General features: G+C 39.4%; 1 protein-coding gene across 1 annotated transcript in view; it reads left to right on the top strand.

The window, feature by feature from the left end:
* Window positions 1-21,701, top strand: part of wnt5b (wingless-type MMTV integration site family, member 5b) — a 150,692-nt gene that overhangs the window by 65,843 nt on the left and 63,148 nt on the right. Inside the window, exon 3 of the mRNA XM_049475013.1 lies at window positions 5,186-5,278. The gene's annotated coding sequence lies outside the window, so the exon portion shown is untranslated. The remainder of the gene's footprint in view (window positions 1-5,185; window positions 5,279-21,701) is intronic.

Genomic DNA, 21,701 nt, shown 5'->3' with positions numbered 1-21,701 from the left:
GAGGGAGGGGCTGAGCAGCGGCCACAAGGTGAAAGCAGATCTGGAATGTGTGCGGAATGTGGAGAATGATGGGATTTTTCCTGCTGGGCGGCAGAGAGCTGGACCACTGCTGAGCCCTGGCCAGCGTGCACACACACACACAAACTCATACACACACACACACACACATATCTTCTCCACACACACACACACACACACACACACACATATATCTTCTCCACACACACACACTCTCACAAAACCTTTCTGTTTCTCAGAGACCAGCTTATATCCCTCTGCCGTCTTTTTCCCCCAGTCTATTCCTCACTCATATCTCAGTCCATTTACTGCACTCATGTTCTTCTCCTCCGTTCTCCTCTCTTCTCGTCCGCTGGCTGTTCTTCTGATTCCTCTCTTCTTTTCGCTCCATTCTGTCCATTATAACATTCCTTCTGTATCCTTCCAGACTCTCAGGCTCTGCTTCTGCACTTATCCATCGCCTCTCTCTCTCTCTCTCTCTCTCTCTCTCTCTCAATTTAATTCAAATAAGCTTTATTGGCATGACCATAGTAAATAACAGTATTGCCAAAGCATTGTACATGTAAACAATTCACATATACATAAATAATGTGTTACATTTAATTAGACATTAATTACCATTGTAATTGATTGTTTGGATATATATATATATTTTATTTATATGATTTATATGATTATCTCTGTATTAGAATCTGGTGTTTTGGTGTGTTTATAAATGAACCATCTCTCACTCTGCTATAATATAGCTTTCTCTCTCTCTCTGTTTCTTTCTTTCTGTGTTTCTCTTTCTCTGTCTCTCTCTTTTTTCTGTGTCTCTCTCTCACTCTCTCTGTTTTTCTCTCTCTCTTTCTCTTTCTCTCTCTCTGTCTCTCTGTTTCTTTCTTTCTTTCTTTCTTTCTCAATCTGTCTCGCTCTCTATTTCTCTCTCTCTCTCTGTTTCTCTCTTTCTGTGTGCCTCTTTCTCTGTCTCTCTCTCTTTTTCTGTGTCTCTCTCTCACTCTCTGTTTTTCTCTCTCTTTCTGTGTCTCTCTCTGACACTCTCTCTGTCACTCTGTTTTTATCTCTGTCTCTCTGTCTCTCTCTCTCTCTTTCTGTTTCTCTCTTTCTGTGTTTCTCTTTCTCTGTCTCTCTGTCTCTTTTGCTGTGTCTCTCTCTCACTCTCTCTGTTTTTTTCTCTTTCTGTGTCTCTCTTTCTCTTTCTTTCTCTCTGTCACACTGTTTGTATCTCTGTCTCTCTGTGCCTCTCTCTCTGTTTCTCTCTCTCTCTCTCTCTCTCTCTCTCTCTCCGTTCTGAGCCAGGCAGCTGCCTCCTCCAGCTCATGCTGCTGCTCCTGCTGGCTCTACTCCAACGCCTGACAGTCACAAGATTGTTATTTCATTTATTTCATCTTTCCTCTCCTTGTTTGCCGTCTGCAGCGTCCTTCCAAACAAGCACCATTGTTCGCAGTTGCGTTATCAGTCATCACCTCCACAGTGGAGCCTGTTTTTACGACTGCAGGGGCTCCAGACATACTGAACTCCTGACTGATCAGACTAGACTGATTCTGCACTTTTTACAGGGTCAAATTTAACAAATATAAGCTATAATGTTGGGTTCCATCAACATTTGGGAAGTGAAATTTGTGTTTTGCTCCATCGTTACAGAGCATTCACATTGCAATGAAGCAAAGCATTTATTTATTGAACAGCCTATTATTGTTTTCTGAAATCTGAGATCACCATTAAAGAGCACTTATTTCTGGACAGCTGACAAGCTGGAACATACAGGATTTTTACACAAATATGACTCTTAGACAATTGGAATTTTTATTTTTTGCAGCCAGCTAAACCAGTCAACTCCCCAAAAAAAGCTATTTCCACAGGTGCTCATTTGTGTTCATAACACAAAAAGACAAAGTTGCTGTTTTGGAGATTTTTCATTTTTATTGCACAGAGACAAAATGCACCATTAAAGGACACTCATTTCTGGACAAGCTGAGACGGAAAGTCAAAAAACTCAATAAAAATATACGGATGTTAACTTATGTAGTAGAGTAAGATTACAGACTTTGGCACAAATTTGACTCACAGTTGATTTACACAGTTTTTAAGGGCAGATAACTCAGAAAAAACATGAACATTTGTTTTGCGGTAATTTTTGTGCAAAAGAAAAAAAATGTATAGTAGAAGCTATTTTAACAGGAGCTTATTTATGTTCACAACCAATTTATGTTAGACGTGTTCCCTCTTTTCATTTTGTACTTCAGCTGGATAACATACAGTAGATAACAAGCAACAAGATCTTATACCAATAGACCACCTTATACCTCACAGATTGGTACAATGGCATAAAACCCATTGAGGTGTCAAGTAACCAGGTACAAATACTTCATTACCTTGATTAAGTAGAAATGTTGGTTATCAATACTTTACTGAAGTAATTGTTTTTTTTAGAGGCTCAAGACTTTTTACTTTTTACTACTATTTAATTTCTGCTCGTTTTTTTATTCCGGCTTCTCATCGTTCAATAAAACCCAGATCCAGATAAATCTCTCCATCCAGATAAGAGTGTGGGGTAGTGCACTGTAGGACTCTGTGGGCGTGGCCTAAGCTTTTGTAATTAATGGCTTTATTTTTTCCTCTTACATTACTTTTACTTTTATGCTTTAAGTAGTTTTGAAACCAGTCTTTTTTTAAACACTTTTACTTTTAAAGAATAAAACGTTTGAGTCAATACTGATACAACTGATGCAGAAGTATTTTTAAACCATAGTATCTATACTTCTACCTACAGAGTAATAAATATCAATAAAGAAATAACCTGTCCACTGGTCCACCACCCAGCCTGCTATGTTCTTGAAGAAGAATTGAAAAAAACAGTGTAGATTTTTTTTCCACATGAAACTTTTAAAAGTAAAAAAAAAATGGATTGTAACTTATGCAGAAAGATAAGGGAATGGGTAATGGTTAGGTTAAGGTAATAATTAGGTTTTGGATGTAAAACTATACTTGTTGATGTTTAACATTCTCTGTTAATATATATATATATATAAATCCATCTCAAATGAGGTTTAAACACTGTTTTTTTTGTCTATAAAAAAGCATAAATGTACACCACATAGCTAAAGCAGTAGCGGCAGCCATGTTGAATTTTTAGCAGTTCATTAGTCTGATAAGCTTCGGTGCAAAGCTGGAGAAGAAAACGCTGGGTCGGTTTTACCGGCTGATTTGGGGTAAAGGGAAAAGCTGTGTAAATTTGATTTTGCAGTGAATTATTCTTTTAACACACAGATATTGGAAAGCGCTTCCTTGTTTTTGCCTGCGTGACAAAAGGCAGAGAACGGCGTGCTTATTTGAGCAGAAAGCTTTTAACAGATGAAATAACGTCTGTGGCCTGTGTGCTCAAAGACCTGTGTCGTAATTCTCAGACAGCGCACAATAACAGTCACAGCAATTACTTTTAGACCTTCAGACTCTTTCTCTCTCTCTCTTTCTCTCTCTCTCTTTCTATTTTTCCTTTTTTTCTCTGGACTGGTCATATTTTAGGCTGTGAGAATCATATTTTTTATTCTTTTGTCAGAAGCAACTTTTGCAAGAAATCCCTGGCTTGACTAAACCCCCCTTCCTTAAATGAGAAACTGTCAATTTAATTGGCTGTGATCTAGTATGCAAAGCTGCTTTCATTTATTGCGCTGAGGTCTTATCCTTTAAATATGAATAAGATGGTCGGAGAAAAAAGCACTGGGTCTTCTGCTGCTTCAATGCTTTGAATTAAAGCCAGACACACTGGATTTTTCCCCATATTAATATTAGGGTTTTTTTTTTCCTCTCTCTTTTTATTGCGAGATACAGTTTTTCCCTCTTCCTAGTGTGGAATATTCAGCACTTTACAAATAGTACTCCAAATTCTCATCTCTCTCTCCCCCTCTATCTTCCTCTTTCCCCCTCTCTCTTTCTCTCTCTCTCAGTCTCAAAAGCATGGCAGTGGGTCTCGGAGGAGTCGTGGGGAAAAGCTCTCTGAGCCGCAGTTCTTTCTCAGAAGTCACTTAGCGCTCCTAAACAAAACACACATCTGCAACCAAATCTGTAATCATGTCTGCTCTAATCCAGCCAAGCAGCCAAGCCTTTCCAGGAGGAGGGAGAGGAGCCGAGCACAGCTATCAGCCACATTAACACATGTATGGCACAGCAAGGGGGGGAGCGACTGGGGGAGGGAGGGACGGCTGGGCCAGTATATATAAGCTGAGGGATAAAATCAGCCGATTTTAAGGATCGATAACTTTTAACTGATAAAGCATCGGTTTCTCACTTTACATGTTACATATGGCTGCTGTTATATTAAAACACTGTACCACTGTACCATAAATGTACAGCTCTGGAAAAAATTAAGAGAATTAAGATGAACATTGTGGTTTTATTCTATAAACTATGAACAACATTTTCCCAAATTCCAAATAAAAATATTGCAATTTAGAGCATTTATTTGCAAAATTGCTTTCAGACCTCAAATAATGCAAAGAAAACAAGTTTAAATTCATAAAGTAGGATGTTCTCCTATGTCCTCCACAGGTCTGAATATTTTCAACAGATTATGGTTGTCCAAATATGTTCTTTGCTTAATAAGATCAGTTCCAAGCAAACTAAATAAATAAATAAATATACAGCTCTGGACAAAAATAAGACCAAATTGAAAACCTCTGGAATATAATCAAGAGGAAGATGGATGATCACAAGCCATCAAACCAACAAACTGAACTGCTTGAATTTTTGCACCAGGAGTAAAGCAGCATAAAGTTATCCAAAAGCAGTGTGTAAGACTGGTGGAGGAGAACATGTCAGGATTCATGAAAATTGTGATTAAAAACCAGGGTTATTCCACTAAATATTGATTTATGAACTCTTAAAACTTTATGAATATGAACTTGTTTTCTTTGCATCTTTTTGTTAATTTGGCCATTTCTCATTATCTGCAAATAAATGATCTAAATGACAATATTTTTATTGGGAATTTGGGGGAAATGTTGTCTGTAGTTTATCCTTATCCTGAAGTGCTCTCTTAATATTTTCCAGAGCTGTATGTCTTTAGGTTTGTCCAGTACATCCTAAAGATGCTGGATTGGTCTGAGGTAGGGTCTGGAGATTTTTTTTGAGGCTAACTCTAATCTGTTGTTTTGAATGTTTTTTGCAGAGTGGCTGGGTGCATTGTCCTGCTGATAAGGCCTCTGCCATCGAGAATACCATCAGCGTGAAGGGGATCAATAAGCTCCGGAACAGCGTTTAGGTAGGTGGTACATTTTAAACTAACTTCCACATGAATGGCAGAACATTGTTTTTTCATGGTGCATAATAGTCCACATTTTCCCACGAAAGCTAGAGACACAACCTGCCATCCATGTGATGTAAAATACTAATGTGGTCTAAGGTTTTGCAGTCTCATACACTTCAGCAACTTTTTCTATTGGAACAAGCATTGCATTTTTCAGCAATCTGAGCTTCAGTAGCTATCCTATTGGATCGGATAACAGGGACCAGCCTATAGAACCTAGACAACAGTCAACAGTCAGACATTTATTGCTGTCTTGGCAATGCAGGCACACCATGTGCGCTCAACACGCATACATCTCCGGGCAGCAGTGCACAAACCCAACTTTTACATCAACGATAATCAGATACTAAATAAAAGAGCATTGCTGATCCCTTAAATCACGTGCTGGCACACATACACAGTGTAATCAAGCAGGTCGCTTTCTTCTGCTGAGAAGAGCAGAAGCACTGCGCCATTAAAACAGCAATCCACACAAGTCAGAGGGCACCTCACTCTTAAAAGGAAATGGCAAGTGACACACTAATTTGGTTTATTTTATGTTATGCCCAAAACACACCCATGATTAATAAAGAGAATTAGCATGTACATTCATGCCTTTTGATCATATTGGGAACCGTACATGGTGTACTTTTCCCATCGTTATGATAGCAAAGACACACTGACACACCTGAAATTTATAGACAGCTCTGGAAAAAACACAAGAGACCACTTTACACTTCATTTTCTAAATCAGTTTCTCTGATTTTGCTATCTATAGGTTTATGTTTGAGTAAAACATAGAACATTGTTGTTTTATTCTATAAACTACGGACAACATTTCCCCTAAATTACAAATAAAATATTGTGATTTAGAGCATTTATTTGCAGAAAATGAGAAATGGCTGAAATAACAAAAAAAGCTAGTTTCACAGTTTTCACAGTTTCCAAGCATCTTGGCATCATGTTCTCCTCCACCAGTCTTACACACTGCTTTTGGATAACTTTATGCTGCTTTACTCCTGGTGCAATAGTTAAAGCAGTTCAGTTTGGTTTGATGGCTTGTGATCATCCATCTTCCTCTTGATTACATTTCAGAGGTTTTCAATTTGGTTAAATAAAAAAAAAAACATACTTTTTAAGTGGTCTCTTATTTTGTCCAGAGCTGTATGAATTTTAACATTAGAAGGGTCTCTGCAGGGTCCTGCTGAGTGGTCAGATCAGGTGGTCTAGCAGTGTGGATGGTCAGGACCTGGCCTGTGTTGTGCTGCAGAGTAAATCAATGGTGTTTGGTGCTGTGGGGCCGCTGTGTATTCCCTGCCTGGCCTGCATTTAATTGAAGTCTCGTGTCATCACCGTCAGAACACGAGCTGCTAGATGTTGTTGAAGCGAATTAACATGGGTGTCGTAATGGGGTCAGCCCAGACTCAACCATTTCTCCCTCTCAGACTCAACACACACACACACTGTTTCACATACAGACACATACAGACTAGGGATGTAACGATACGTGTATTCTTTGATATCCGTCACAGTACGGGGGTCACAGTTTGGTTTGCCTAAATGCACGCAAAGTGTAGCTGTAGCACTGTTGCTATTAGCAACTCTCTACTGACTCAGCCCATAGCCTGCGCTGAGAAGTTTAGCTTTGGACGCTGGAGCACACAAGCAGGGAGCTCATCTATAACCATTGCTGCTCCGCTATAGGAAATTAATGGGTGCCTGTCGCTTTCTAGTGTGAACGCAGGGTTAGGCGCTCGGACTGTCTCTATTTCTTTCTCGCTCTCTCTCTCTCGTGTCTCTCTCTTTCACTCTCTCTCTCTCTCTCTCTCTCTCTCTATGTCTCTTTTGCTAGTACCGTCTGTCTCTCTTTTTCTCTCTCTCTATTTTTCTCTCTCTTTCTTTCTCTCTTGTTTGTTCTCTCTATCGCTCTCTCTGTCACTCACTCTGTCTCTTTTTCTCTCACTCTCTCAGTCTCTCTTCCTCCCTTGTTTGCTCTCTGTCTCTCCCTCTGTCTCTCTCTCTCTTTCTTGCTTGCTCTCTCTCTCTCTCTGTTATATTTTAATACAGCACAAAATGATCTAATCTGCCAAAACCTAAACCACACTATTATTACTGTCCCCTCACGATAATACTGGGAAATTCCTGCATTAAAAAAAATAATTTTTAAGTGACTGACGACACTAATATAATTTAATTTTTACAATCTAATGATATTTCTTAAAAAGAACTCTGACCACTGAAATATATTCAGTATTATACTTAAATATAAAATATATTTGTAGTTTAAGCAGTTAATAAAAGTAATGCTGTTGTTTTTGTTCTTAATAAAGAACCAAAATCAGGCTCATTGTTTGTTTGTTCCAACAAGATCCAAAAGATGAAGCCTCTCATGATGACAGTAGGAAAGAACCCTGGTTTTATGCATTTAATAATAAAAGTGCTCGAGCCTTGTTACAACATTCAATCCCAAAAAACAAAACATGATTATAATGAAGATTCATTGTTATTATGAAATTTCTGTACCGTTACACCCCTAATACAAACACATGCACCTACATTCATGCATTGGTTTCTGCTGCTGTGAGGAAGAGCTCTGAGCGTCTGTCTGCTGTGGATGTGTGCTCTGTGACTCGCCTTACTCCCAGCACCAAACGCCTCCATAAACAGAACAACATTAATAACAGTTATCCAGAGGCAGCGACTCTGATTTACCCTGAGATAGCCACTCTCTCGCTCCCAGACACGACTGAAGAAGCAGATACACATCCACAGAGCACTGACTCCCATTCCTGCCTCAGAGAGAGAGAGAGAGAGAGAGAGAGAGAGAGAGAGAGAGAGATAAAGAAAGATAGATTGGGAAAGTGAGGGGTGGAAGGAGAAAGCAAAGATGGTATGAAAGATCAAACAGAAAGAAGGAGAAAGAGAAAAAAGGAGACATAAACGAAAGGTCAAAAAGAGGACAAAGGGAGATAAGGAAAGATAGAGGTAGACAGTGAAAGGGCAGAAATGAGTTAGCTGAATTTAATAGATATTCAGTTTGTTTGTTCAATGTTAGGTGAACGTCTATGATGCATCCATAATGGACCATCCAAATAAAGTGATACCAAAGAACTATATAAAGAGCTATCAAGGGAGTATAACAGTGGTGGAAAGAGATTGAAAGAGAGAGAAAAAGAGGGTGAAAGATGCATCACATATGGAGAGATTAAGAGAAAGGAAAGAGGGAGAAAAGAGCAGAGCATGTGGAAAGATTGACAGAAAGGAAAGAGGGGAAAGATGTGGAGAGATTGAAAAAAAGGAAAGAAGGAGAAAGAGGCAGAAGTTGTGGAGAGATGGAGAGAAAGGAAAGAGGGAGAAAGGCAGAGCATGTGAAGAGACTGAGAGAAAGGAAGGAGGCAGAGCATGTGGAGGGATTGAGTGAAAGGAAAGAGGGAGAAAGAGGCAGAGCATGTGGAGAGGTTGAGAGAAAAGATAAAGAAAGGAAAGAGGCAGAGCATGTGGAGAGATGGAGTGAAAGGAAAGAGGGAGAAAAAGGAGAGCATATCGAGAGATTGTGCGAAAAAGAGGCAGAGCATGTGGAGAGATTGTGTGAAATTAGACATTGAGAGAAAGAAGAATGAGAGAAAAGAAAAGGGGATAAAGAGGCAGAGCATGTGAAGAGACTGAGTGAAAGGAAAGAAGGAGAAAGAGAGTAGGGAGAGTGGGAAATAGAAGGAGAAAGAAAGAGAATAAAAGAAAGAGGGAGAAAAAGACAGAGCACGTGGAGAGATTAAGAGAAAGAGAAGAGGGAGAAAGAGGCAGAGCATGTGGGAAAGAAAAGAAGAGAGAAAGAGACAGGCGGTGTGATGAGTGAGAGCAAAAGAGAGAGAGTGAAAGAGAGCGAAAGAGAGAGAGAGAGCAAAGAGGAAGAAAGAGGCAGAGCATGTAAAGAGATTGAGAGAAAGGATAAAGAGAGAAAGAGAGTAGAGAGAGTGGGGAAGAAAAGGAGAGAGAATCAGACAGGTGGTGTGAGGAGTGGATAGAGCGGGAGAGAGAAAGAGAGAGAGAGAGAAAGGAAAGAGGAATAAAGAGGCTGAGCATGTGGAGAGACTGAAAGAAAGGAAAGAATAAAAAAGAGAAGAGAGAGTGTGGGAAAGAAAAGAAAAGAGAAAAAGACAAAAGGTGTGAGGAGTAAGATAGAGAGAGAGAAAGAGGGAGAGAGAAAAAGAGAGAGAAAGGAAAGAGGAAGAAAGAAGCAGAGCAAGTGGAGAGATTGAGAGAAAGGAAAGAGAAAAGGGAATAGGGAGAGTGGAAAAGAGGAGAAGGAGAGAGAATAAGATAGACAGTGTGGGGAGTGAGAGAGAGAGAGCGAAAGAAAGAGAAGGAGAGAGTGAAAGAGGGAGCGGAAGAGGGGAAAGCAGCCCTTTCTGGCCCTGTGTCTGTCGGAGCGAATGGACCATGTGACAGGACATGTCGCGTTGAGTGACAAAGCTGAAAAAAAAAAGCCTGTGGAAAAAAAAGTGGCAGCACAAAAGTGAAACGCTCTCCACAGTCTCCCAGCAGCTAGCCTCACAGCGGAGAGAGAGAGAGTGCGCGAGAGCGAGAGAAAGGGAGAGAGAGAGAGAGAGAGCTTACAGATGGTTGGAAATAGGAGGCTAAAAATGGCAGATATACTGTGCGAGAGTGTGTATGCGAGGAGAAAGAAAGGCAGCAGAGAGTGAACGCGAGAGAGAGCGAGAGAACGAAGAGCGCGAGAGCGAGACGTGGTCCTGTGGATGGTATACAGTAGCCTATATGAAAGCATGTATGAAGGGCTGGGCTGTATCTGGCTGAGAAAGAGAAGAACTGCTGGCTGAGGGAGAGAAAAAGACTGATGTAGAGAAGATGTCAGAAGGGTAAAATGGAATGGAGATGTAGGGAGTGAAAGAACGACAGCAGGACAGAGAGAAAAAGAGAGAGAGAGGGATATATAGAGAGAGAGAGACGGAGGGGGGGTGAATAGTCTGAATAGCGTGCAGTGATAACGTCAGATGCTTTATAACTTTCAGTGGCTGCTTTCAACTGCAGCCTTGAGGCAGACATAAGCAGCACTTCACCATGTCATACTGAGAGCCTCTACAACTGACTGAGAGAAAAAGAGAGGAAAAGAAAGAGAGCAATATAGAGAAAGAGAGAGAGAGAAAGAGAAAGAGAGAGTGAGAAAGTAAAAAAAGGGGCAATGGGTTTTTTGAGGGCGGGGGGGGTAAAAAGTGTACTAAAAGGTCTGCAATAGAAGAATGGATGAATGGATGCTAAAGAAAGAAAAAGGAGTGGTGAAAAGTAGAGGATGTTCAATGCATAATGATATTTTGTTCATTCACCCCTTTACAGCTTTCATTTCACACAATTTTACTTTAAATGGGTCATACTATGCACATAATATGCACATTTTTTTTCGTTCTTTCGAATTTACATTTGGGTCTCGACTGCCCCAACACAGAAAACACTCCAAACACAAATATAAAAAAAACATACATCCATTTTCCGTAAACTAGCTAAAAGAGTTCTCAAGGTGTCAGGAATCATATGCCACTATGAGACATTTGGATGGCTCTCTTGTTGTAATATCACAATGCGCATAGAAACCTGCAAAGAACCCCCCTGGCACATCCCCTCACCTGTCATTTTAGTCATTTGGGTTGAGAACCTCTGAAATGTACAGTACAGACTTCTTCTGAGGGAGGCATCCGTATCTACTGTATGTGGCATGTAACCAGATAAGGGAGATATAAGTACATTCGCTTAATGATTTTTGTGCTCCTAAACTAGTTTGTTCATGTTTGGCCAGCAACATCTTATTTGCGTAAAAGTGACAGAGCCCTTAAATGGCATATTCTTAAAGTGACTGAAACAAGGATGACAAGAATAGAGCTGTTGAGATCTCTTTAAGTGAGACATATTGTAACTTGTGTTAAAAGAAAGGGAAATAATACTTTTCCCTTTAAATGAACAGATTTAAAATTCAATTATTTTAACTCCATGCTGAGGTGTATTAGAGAGAATGGCTTTTTACACTCCAGGCCAAAAATGCTGCTACTGCACTATATAACTTTGGTGGAGCTGCACAAGACTACCAACAAAAAATGTGTAATGCTGAGTAGTCCTGCTTATTTTTTGTAAAATAATGCAATATTATTTTCCAGCATGCCAGTTGACATGCTACTTTTTGACTAGCTGAATCAGACCCCGGGTTAATTTTGACATTTTTGAACGATTGTATGTCCTATATGCGGGTCAGGAAGTTTTTCCTTGCTACTGTGTCACCATAAAAATTGGCATCTCTGTGATGCTGCTCATAAGAGGCGTGGACCTGATTTTCTCTGTGAAGCGGCTTTGTGACAACCTTTGTTGTAAAAAGCGCTATAAAAATAAAATAGAATAGAATTGAATATGGTTATATTAGTGTGCATGCATAGACTGCATAGAGAAAACTAAAGAATTCAGAGTAAGCCCACGTCTGCTGAGAAATCTTGATTACGGAGTTAAAATTCACTTCACTTTATCAGATTTCTAAATCAGATTTCTAGGAATATTTCCTAAGCAGATCCAGGAATGTGGAGTATGCTGTTTACATGGTCACTTAAACAAACAGATTATTGAATGCATGTACAGTAAACACACTTACTGTCTCAGGCACGAGGCTGAACGTTTATTACGTTTATTATTGCAGAGTTTAGTAGAAATAAACTCTGCAGATGTCTGATTCCTGTCAGCACCACTGTGAAGAATTCTCTGTACGTTTCACACAGCTTTTCCATTTAATCATGCAGAAATATTGAAACTTTCCTCTTTTCTCATAAAGAATTCCTCTTCAAAGGGATACTGTAGTGTTTTACAGCCTAATCTCTATTTGCAGCATTTATAGTGTTGCACATGCTTTTCTCTGAAGAAATCATGAAAGTGTTCTACAAAAGTACAGCGTCACATAAAAGTTTACTGCCCATTGACTTCTATTAGACGGATGTTATGAGTCTGGGGTTTTCTGCTCCTTTCCAAGTCCAGGGAATCATATTGAATGGACGTGAGTTATTGTCGGGGGTGATTGGCCGTATGCTGCAGATGAAGCAGCAGAAAGAGATTACTTTAAACACTCCAAGTACTAGAATCCATCCATCTGTATTTTTTTTTTGTGAATCAGCTGAAAGAGTTGTTGGTGTCAGAAATCACTTGTTTCTCCGACACATTTGTGAAGCCACAATATGGAAACCTGCATAGAACCACCCTGGCACCACTCTTCACCTGTCAACCCTCACTAGAGCTCCACCCACTTGATCATTTTAGTTGAGAACCAGCAGACTTCGTCTGAAGGAGGAATCTACACCTACTTTCTGTGGCAAGTGAGCAGATTTTCCATTGAAATAAGGTGCTGGCTTTTGTGTTTTTTTTTCTGCAGTGATGTTGATTAATATACAAAGGATTTATTAAAAACATGAATCCAAATATGATGTAAGATATTTTCTAAATTTGTTGTACAAAAAGCTAGAGGGAAATATATTTGAAGAAATCATGAAAGTGTTCTACAAAAGTACAGCTTCACATAAATGTTTACTGCCCATTGACTTCTATTAGACGGATGTTATGAGTCTGGGGTTTTCTGCTCCTTTCCAAGTCCAGGGAATCACATTGAATGGACGTGAGTTATTGTCGGGGGTAATTGGCCGTATGCTGCAGATGAAGCAGCAGAAAGAGATTACTCAGGAAAATGCTGGAGTGTTCCTTTAAGTTCCTTTAAGTTCCTTTAAGTTCCTTTAAGTGACTTTAGTTCTAGGCCTTTCCACCTCAGCTGCCTTTAATACTATTCGAGGGCTCCTTTTTTTTTTGACATCTGTAGTCACTTTACCCGGCTGCTACACACCCAGCTTCATTTGGCATGGTGTTCTGTTTGTGTTTAGCACAGCTAGACAGACAATAAGAGAGATTCATAGTCAGTGGCGTCCGTGTTCACCACAGTATGTGCTTATAAACGAGTGAAAGCGTCACGTTATGCGCTTATAAACCCTTAATAACTTCACAGTGTGGGCCTGGTGATGGCTTGAGTGCAGTGTGTGCAGTGCCAGGCTACCATATACACACAATTGGTCACTGCTGTAATTGTGTATATGTGTGTGTGTGTATGTGTGTGTGTGTGTTTTGATGTGTGTGTGTGTGGACACAGTCCACTCTCTGCCTCCCTCCCACCTTCTCTATGAGCTGGAATGTCCTCAGCTTTTGACAAGCTGAAACGACGCCAACTTGCTTTTGCTGACGGTAGATTTTTTTTCTCCCTCTCCGTGCTGTTTGAGATTGCGGGTCTGGACAGTATGCAGATAACCGTTATGAATGTAGCCCTGTGTGAGTGTGTGTGTGTGTAAGTGTGTGTCAGAGTGTGTGTGTGTGCGTGCATTAATGAACAGCTGAGACTGGCTCCCCCATAAGGCCCGGCTGCCAGCGCTCCATCCTGTTTTTAGTTATTCTTTAACCAGCATTCCTGGAGTGAATCAGCCGTATTCTGGAAAGTGTTGCGCTGTTGCATCACATAGGCTAATGCGTTTTGTGAATAATCACAAGTCTCAGCTCAAGCATAAAAAAGGCAACAATATATAAAGTAGTTTGGTTCCAAAATGCATTAAAATACATGTTTTATCTTCCAATGAAATAAGGTGCTGGCTTTTTTGAGATATTTTGTGAAATTTCTGCATTGAGGTTGATTAATATGCAAAGATTATATTTAAACATCAGTTCAAATATGATTTGAGAGAATTTTTCTAAATTTGTTGCAATAAAGCTAGAAAAGAGCCTAAATATAGTCTATATATATATATAGGTATAGCTGTTGTTGGAGTTAAACTATGGAATTATGCTAACATGGATTTACCAATGTCTAGTTCACTTTAAAAAAAAATGAAGGTTAGAAGTGTTAATGCCTTTTATTGTTTTGCTATTTCTATATATTTTGTAAGAATGCCGAAGAGTAGTGTAATTTGATGTGTCTTTTACTTACTATTTTGCTGACACTGTTTGTATTGTTAATAGTTATTGTATTATGTGATAACAAACTGACTGAATAAAGAATTTCATCATCAATTTCTGTCCAGGAATTCCCCAAAACCGATATGGAGTTTAATGTTTAAACTCAAACCTAGAGCCAATTTAGAGCATGAACTTACCTTTCCTTACAGAATCGTGTTTACAGGACCTTACCTTTTTTACTTTTTGAGACAGATTTTATAGAAACGAATCATGTATATATGGCTTTATTATAAACAGGTTGAAACATGTTCATATTAGCAGTAAATCTCTTTAAACTCTGATGAATAAAGCCTAGAATAAGATTTTGCTTAACAACTTTGCAGAATGTTAATACACAATAAAAGTCAACTCCAATAGTATTATGGATATTATATTATAATGCAAAACTCGCTATTTGCTTGCTTTTGTATTTCTACTTGGGTCTCGACTGTCTCTTTAAACACTTTTTTTTTTTGTGAATCAGCTGAAAGAGTTGTTGGTGTCAGAAATCACTTGTTTGTCCGACACATTTGTGACGCCACAATATGGAAACCTGCATAGAACCCCCCTGGCACCACTCTTCACCTGTCAACCCTCACTAGAGCCCCATCCACTAGATCATTTTAGTTGAGAACCAGCAGACTTCGTCTGAAGGAGGAATCTACACCTACTTAATGTGGCAAGTGAGCAGATTTTCCATTGAAATTAGGTGCTGGCTTTTGTGGGGGGTTTTTTTTCTGCAGTGATGTTGATTAATATACAAAGATTTAGTTAAAACATGAACCAAATATGATGTAAGATATTTTCTAAATTTGTTGTACAAAAATCTAGAGAGAGAGATATAGGTAAACTATGGAATTACGTCAACATGGATTTACGAATGTCTAGTTAATTTACATTTAAAACAATGTATAAAATGTTGATTGTATGAAACTGTGATTGTAGTAAGCACTGTTAAAAACAGTGTGTGTTTCTGGAGAGCTCCATTCACTGAATTATTGATCTGTTTGTATCGGCGCTGTGCCGGGGTTCTGAACAGCTCCTCCGACGGCCGAAGCTGCATTATTCTCTGTGACCCTGAGCCGCCATCAGCCATTTTCCCCCGTGCTCTGAGAGAGGAAGGGATACGGTGGAGAGAGCAGAGGCTGGCTGGATGAAGCCGTAAGCGCTCTCTCCTTCCCTCCTGTGTGTTTGTGAAGCGGCGCCGCTATTGAGAGGCGGGCTCTGGGGAGCCGGCGCTAAACTTGATCAAACCGGTCTATTTGTCTTAAAGCTCCCGGGACCTGCCTCACTTCCTGTTGTGTAATGCTGCCTGTTCCACAGTCTCTGACACTGAGCAGAGAGAGAGAGAGAGAGAGAGAGAGAGAGAGAGAGAGGGAGGGAGGGAGAGAGAGAGAGGAAGAGAGAGAAAAAGAGGCCTCCAACCTAAAGAGGAAGAGAGAGAGAGAGAAAGAGCAAGAGAAGGGAAAAGGCAGGCAGAGCGAGATATTGAGCTTTCTACGCAGCGAGAAAAAGAGGGAGATAAGAAGAAAGGGAGAGGGAAAGAAAGAGAGAAAGATAAGGACAGTGAAGGCTCCAACTTGAAGAGGAATAGTTAAAGAGAGAGTGAGAGAGAAAGCGAGAAAGAGAGAGAGAGAGAGAGAGACAGGGAAAGACAGCTAGAAAGAGGAAAATAAGGGAGGGAAAACTGCACTCTGTTGGCACACGGCGCATTCCTTTTTAAATATGTTGCTGTCCTGCTCTCTTTCTAGAACGTTCCCTTTCTTTTTTCCCTCTAAACCCTGAGTTTATTCGAAAATCTGCCTGTGTATAAAAGCTGGAGGCAAAGTGCTGATATGCCAAAAGTTAAACAAATATTCAGATGTGTTCTAAAAAGCCTTTTACCATCAGGAATGAGACAGTTTCTCAGACACCTCAAAAACACTGAATTCTGGGCCGATTCCACATTTTCCGGATATACTGTATTTAAAACTGAGGGTTTGCTCACATTTTTCTCTTCAGCCCACACAAAAATGCCAATTTTGGCAACTAAAAAAATCAAGCTTGATTTTTCATGATTCTGTGTTTGAATTCGATATACTTCTTTACTTCTTATACAGCTTGAACAGTTGAATAAATATATCCGAAAGCAGTGTGTAAGACTGGTGGAGGAGAACATGATGCCAAGATGCATGAAAACTGTGATTAAAACCCAGGTTTATCCCACCTTATTGATTGTGTACTCTTTATTTCTAATAGAAATAAATAATACTTTGTCCATAATTGTGGTGCTGGCTGAGGAACTACACTACTTAAGAAGTTGTGTGTCATTTTGGAGTAAACCATTTTTTTTTTTCTTTCTTTCTTGGCCCTACCTTACACCAAGCACAAGTCTTCTGCCTGCGTCGTTTAAACAGTGACAAAGCGTACAAATATAGAGTATATCTACGCTGATGTGTTCAGGTAAATTTCTGGTGTATTGGAATCTTGGTAACAGAAAACACAGGTGCACCACTGGCGGAAAAAAGCCTAGACAACAGTCATCAGTCAGACGTTCATTGCTATCTTGGCAACACTAATTTGGTGCTCAATGCACTGGCACCCTGTCCGTTACATACACATACATGAGCATACAGCAGTGCACAAACCCAACTTTCACATCAACAACAAACAGAATACACGCATCTTTACAGTGTGAACAAGCAGGTCAGTTTCCTCTGCTGAGAAGGGAGAAGCAATAAAATAGCAATCTGCCAAAGTGAGAGTGCATCTGGTTCTTAAATTGAATGGTAAGTGATACACTGATTGGTTTCTTTCACGTTACAACCAAAACACACACATTATTAATTAAAAGAGTTAGTACATGCCTTTTTTTGACTGCTTTGAGAGCTTTTGACAAGGCTTACTTTTCCCGTCGTTACGATAGCAAAGAGACACTGACACGCCCTAAATAAAGCAGCACTTTGTGCATTTGATGGCACAGCTATACAACACTAAAATAGGGCTGGAAATGCTTAAATGAGCTTAAATGTTAGCTATGTTTGGACACACATGGACATATACCTTATCACCTTCTTAATGTTTTTGCAGCTTGCTTTTTATATGAGGATGGTATGAGCTGGAGAGCTAATAGCTATGTATATATATCAAAATCGTGTATTTTTATAGGATATGAGCCCTTTAATGCACTTGTTCGAGTGTTTGTTCAAACTATGGTTTGAGTATATAAGTATATACTTTGCGAACAATGCAGAGATGGGCTTTGAATCTATATTACTTTAAATATATGCTTGCAAATGTGTCCTCACATCAGCATCCAGCCTCCAAAACATTCCATTAACCTCTCAGACGGTCGGGTGCAGCGCTCGGGCTGCGAGTAACCTGCGCTGAGAGCGGCTGGCCTGTGGCCCCCGAGGGCCGGACAGATGTGGTAAAGAGGCTAATGCATTTGTGTGGAGAGATTGCAGCGCGCCGCCTCCTGTCATCCATCTCTCATCCCCTCTTTTTTTCCCCTCCCTTTCACTCTCCCTCTCGCTCTCTACCTCTTTCTGTGGCTGAGTGGATGCAGAGTGCCACACACACAGCACTCACACCCCTCGACGCCTCCCACACACACACTCTCAGCAACAACATGCACACACACACACACACATGCGGGGGGCTGGTTTAGCCTTATACTCCAGGCTCCACTTACTCCTACGTTAATGTGGAACACATATACACATATATACACTCCTTTTACAGCATAAATAGCAATATAAAGGGGTTGGACAATGAAACGATATATTAAAATGAATAATTTATTGTGGTGACGGACAGTTCGGGTGGAAACAGGAGAGTTGAGGTGCACATTGAATTCTGCCGTGATTTGATCAGCCGTGGTTTTTTGGATACAATCCGGGTTAGCACCCGAACATCCCTTTCAGACAGCTTCCTCTTACAGCGTCCACAGTTAATCCTGTTGGATGTGGTTGGTCCTTCTTGGTGGTATGCTGACATTACCCTGGATACCGTGGCTCTTGATGCATCACAAAGACTTGCTGTCTTGGTCACAAATGCTCCAGCAAGATGTGCACCAACAATTTGTCCTCTTTTGAACTCTGGTATGTCTCCCATAATGTTGTGTGTATTGCTATATTTTGAGCAGCACTGTGCTCTTACCCTGCTAATTGAACCTTCACACTCTGCACCAATTTAGCCTCAATGACACGTCCCACACTAAAATGAAAAGTGTTTCAGTTTCATTGTCCAACCCCTGTACATAGGCCTACATATTAGGAGTGGCAGGATGCCACTTTTACTGGTACTGATATACTGTATGATTACATTTTTTATCTTTTTCATCAACATTTAGGCTCCCATTTCTGCCCCTCTGTTTGGCAGGTGCACATCTATGAAGTAGGGCAGGGTCGGCAATAGGCCTGAATAAATAACTAACTAAATAAATAAAATGCTTCTCTGGTTGAGCTTTTGTTTACATTCCTCCCCTGTCTCTCTCTGTTGGGCTCTACATGACTTTATAGTTTTCGTGCATTCTTGGTTCTTTTACCACCTATCTCGGGCTCTCTAACTCCTTATAAGGGTTAGCATTTTTCCCAGCTGTGTCCCAATTCACTATCCAGGGCAGCGATTTTGTATTGGAATGCAACCCTGAGCGCTGTGGTTTTTATTTTATTTTATTTTTTTCTCTTTCTTCTTGGGTTTACCTGCTTTGAATTCAACTGTTCTGCAATTGGGTTCAACAACCCTCTGGGCTGAAGAGCTACTAATCTGTAGAAAAAATCTCATTCTTTCAGCACATACTGTTGCTGAACCTAAACCTGCAGACCAACTGCAGCATCAACCAACCAACCCCACATCATTTACTTACTTAAATCCAGGTGGAGACTTTTTATAACTCACTGAATAATGTACAGTATTTGATGAATATCATATTAATAACTGAATAATAAATCAGTAATTTAAGGGGATAAAAACAGCCCTTAACTCCTAACTTCTGGGTCTCTGAACAGTGTGTTTGGTCCTGTTCTCCTGCCATCTCTGGAGCTGTATGAACATGCTTTATCTCTTATCTCTTAGGTACACATCGAGAGAAAGAGAGAGAGATTAAGAGAGAGAGAGAGACTAAGAGAGAAAAAGAGAGAGAGAGAGACTCAGTGGCCATGACCTACAAACAAAAGACCATTTACAATAAGGCCAAAACAGAAATGTCCTTTCAACAATTCAACACACTAAGAAAAGTAAGTAAGTATACTCTTTTAAGTACAGATTTGTACTTAAAAGAGTATAAAGCTTGTCGCTGGGGCTGTACCTTATATTGAGGTACAAAAAAGTACCTTTCAGTGAAAGTCCTTTTTTGTACCCATGGTTTTTGTGCCAGTAAAGATTATAAAGATTATAAACATTATCATCAACTGAATATGGCTCAAAAACTTGATGATCCAAAATTGTCTGGCTTTCAAATGAAAAATGTGAAGTTAAAATAAATATTGTTTATTAGTACAGTGATACAGAATACTGAATGTACCTTTTGGCTGCAGGTTAAATGGTACAAATTTGTACTTATTGCTGTTAGAAGTTACTTTGTACTTCAGAGGGAACAAATCTGACTCTGTAAAGACCAGTATTGTACCTTTGAGGGTACAATTATGAAGAGTGTACCTTTGAGTACAAAAAAGTACTCATATCGTACCTCTGTTTTTTAGAGTGAAATAAACACAAGAACATTTCACAAAAGAGCTGAAAACCCCTCATTCCTTTAATAACAAACACAATATGAAAATGTATGAACTGTCCTTGGTGAAGGACACACAGCATTGCAGCATTTGTTACGATTACTGTTATTATTATAAACTCTAGAAATGCCTTTACTTCTGCTGAACCAGTTACACTAACTGTGCTTTGGCAACATTACAGTCACAAGAAACTACCTTAAAACAAAGAGAGAGAGAGAGAGAGAGAGAGAGAGAGAGAGAGAGAGAGAGAGAGAGAGAGACCTTTCTACAGGATCAAGCTGAATATTGGTCATTAATAGATACAGAATTAACATCCTAATAACTAAGGAAACTTGTATTAACTTGTGTGTGGGCAATACATCTTATCTTTTTGAAAATAAAAGCTTGTTAATTTTCCTTTTAAATATAGGCACAGTTGTAAGGAACATGCATTTGTGGCATGAGCAGCAGAGTTCAGAGTTTGTGGGTTGTGCACATTAAAAATAAAAATAGCTAAATCCACTCTGCCAATGGCAAATATCTTATTTTACTTGTTTTGGCGTTTGCCATTCTTTTTGTAGGTGACTTAATGAAATTCAAATACAATGATGGGCAATCTCCAGACCTGAAATCCACTGAAAACCTCTGGAATGTAATCAAGAGGAATATGGATGGTCATAAGCTGTTAATAAAAGCTGACATTCTGGAGTGGCGTAAGGTTACCCAAAAGCAGTGTGTAAGACTGGTGGAGGAGAGGCTGTGATTAAAAATCAGGGTTAATCCAACAAATATTGCACTGCATCCTATATATTATTTTGACAGTTCTCATCAGTGATCATTTCTGCTAATAAATGGTCTAAATAATGACATTTGTATGTAGAATTTGAAAGACATTTTGTCAGTAGTTTATAGAATAAAAACAACAATGTCTCTTTTACGTGAACATATACCTATAAATAACTAAATCAGATAAATTATCAGGGATGATTTTGTGCATTTTAAATGTTCTCTAAATTTTTCTGGAGCTGTATATACAATATACAATAATAATATCTTCCTTTAGCTAAATCCTTTCTGCCAATGGCAAATAGCTTATTTTACTTGTTTTGGCATTTGCCATTATTTTTGTAGGTCACTTAATGCCATCATGCGATTGCTGACTGACAATCAAATAAGTTGACAATCAATCTCCAGACCTGAAATCCATTAAAAACCTCTGGAATATAATCAAGAGGAATATGGATGGTCACAAGTCTTGAAATAAAGCTGAAATTCTGGAGTTGTTTAAGGTCATTCAAAAGCAGTGTGTAAGACTGGTGGAGGAGAGCATGCCAAGATGCATGAAGCCACCAAATATTGATTTCTGAACTCTTTTTAAATGTATGCTTTAAATTACAATATGATTATTTGGAATTTGGAAAGCTTTGTCAGTAGTTTATAGAATAAAAACAATAATGTTTCTTTTACTCAAACAAATACCTAGAAAATAGTAAAATCAGAAAATTTAAGTGCTCTTTTAATTTTTATGAAGCTGTATATACAGTATATTAATAACAGCATCCTTCAGGGAAATAAAAAAACTGTAAATGACAAAAGAAGCCACCGCCCTGTCAGAGGCCTTTTCCAAGACATGTAACACTACTCTGAAATGATATATCCGCTATTGAAACGGCTCCCCCCCCCCCCCCCCCCTCTCTCCC

The sequence above is a fragment of the Astyanax mexicanus genome, chromosome 2 (assembly GCF_023375975.1).
Source record: "Astyanax mexicanus isolate ESR-SI-001 chromosome 2, AstMex3_surface, whole genome shotgun sequence".
In the NCBI taxonomy this organism is placed as follows: Eukaryota; Metazoa; Chordata; class Actinopteri; order Characiformes; family Acestrorhamphidae; genus Astyanax; species Astyanax mexicanus.
This window is presented reverse-complemented; position numbering and strand designations above follow the sequence as displayed.